General features: G+C 37.9%; 1 non-coding gene across 1 annotated transcript; it reads right to left on the bottom strand.

Moving 5' to 3' along the window:
• Positions 1–1,313: 1,313 nt before the first annotated feature.
• Positions 1,314–1,386, bottom strand: TRNAE-UUC (transfer RNA glutamic acid (anticodon UUC)). The gene has a single exon. It is a non-coding gene; the product is annotated as a tRNA-Glu (tRNA).
• Between the last annotated feature and the right edge of the window lie 287 nt (positions 1,387–1,673).

Genomic DNA, 1,673 nt, shown 5'->3' with positions numbered 1-1,673 from the left:
AGTTAGAATTAATATTTCTAGATTCATCTTCCCCCTCTCACCTCATGTTCTGAAAGTTCTTTCTACCTCCCCATTCTCTTAATTTTGAATCAAAATATTCTGGAACCATGCTAAGGAACACTTTGCTTTTGTTCGAGGTGGAGACATCAAGAGGAGAGGCGAAGATAGTTACTATTCAACGATAATTCATCCTAGATCATTGCATCAGTAATAAGGGCAGGGGTCCTGAACTTTCCTGATAAGTTACTCTTGGTCTTGAGGTAGCAACTGGTTCCGAGCCTCCAGCTTTTTACAAAGTTCCCTAAATCAACTTTGCTGTGTCCCCCAGAGTTACCAGCACCATCTTGGCAGCATCCATTCCTACCTGAAGGTCTGACTCACCTCTATGGGACCCAAGAAAATTGCACCAGGTGGGCAGAACTGTCCCTCACATGTGTGAGTCCCAGTTTGGGGGAGCCCTGTGTCAGTTTTCCCAGTTCTGACACCCCAACCACTTTCTTTGTTCCCCTAGCTCATGAGGTGGTGACTATATCCTATAGCTACTATGTCTGGATTGCCTCAGTGGTCCTTTTGTGTTGGTTTAGCCCTTTAACATCTGCATAATTAATTCCCTATGTTAAATTCCTCCTGTAGAAATACTTAATGTGGTTTCTGGTTTCCTAACTGGAGCTGGATTGAGGCAAGGCTAGAGGATGCTAAAGTGTAAATCACTGGACTGTTACTGGAAAAGTTTCATATTCTATATGTGGAGGAGAAACACTGTATGTTCTGATTTTCTGAGTTCAGATGAAGGCAGTTTAAACTGTTATGTGAAAATCTCAATTTACTATATATTTCTGTATTTTTAAGAGTGTTTTTAAAAGACAATATGGTACTGTTATTCATTAAACAATGTGTTCTTGAAACATCAAATTTTATGCAAAAATCTTGTAACTTGTCCATAGATTCCTAAATTGATCCCAAGTGGCTCCAAAGGGAGAGATTTAAGGTAAATTATTTCTTCATATTCCTGCATCTTGCAGAGGACCAATAATATTTGAGGCCTTCCGGAAATTTATTTATAAAATCAATAACAGCTAAAGCTATATTGGTTTGCCCTTTACCTCCAGGAAAACAAATGATGTATGGCAAATGACTCTCTTTTTATAAGTGTTTTGCCAATATGATAATATTACTTTACGCTTGAATGGAGTTTTATTAAACACCAAGTACTTTTGTATCTCTCTCTTACCATTCATATTCTTATTCAAGGCTATATATTCTTTTCTTTCTTTTTTTTTTTTTGGCCATGCCGCATAGCTTGTGGATCTTAGTTCCCCAACCAGGAATTGAACCTGGGCCCTCAGCAGTGAAAGTGCAAAGTCCTAACCACTGGACCACCAGGGAATTCCCTTATCCAAGACTATAAATCAGATATTCCCTACATTTTTCCTTAGAGAATCTTAAACGCAGAAGAATTTAAAAATTTCCCAAAGGCTCTAGACTAAAAGGTGGAACGTGATCTTATACTTAAACCTCAGAACTTTCTATCCAGGAACTACTTTGTTCCATTATTGTTGACTTGTCTGTTCCACAGAAAGAATGTTGTCAAACATGGGATCTCATGATGGCCCAACTATGTTAAAAATCTTAAAATTAACAATGTTAAAAAAATTATCACACTTATGTGTGGC

This window comes from Phocoena phocoena, chromosome 3, assembly GCF_963924675.1.
Source record: "Phocoena phocoena chromosome 3, mPhoPho1.1, whole genome shotgun sequence".
Classification (NCBI taxonomy): Eukaryota; Metazoa; Chordata; class Mammalia; order Artiodactyla; family Phocoenidae; genus Phocoena; species Phocoena phocoena.
The sequence above is the reverse complement of the archived record's forward strand: the minus strand, read 5'-3'. Positions and strand labels throughout refer to the sequence as shown.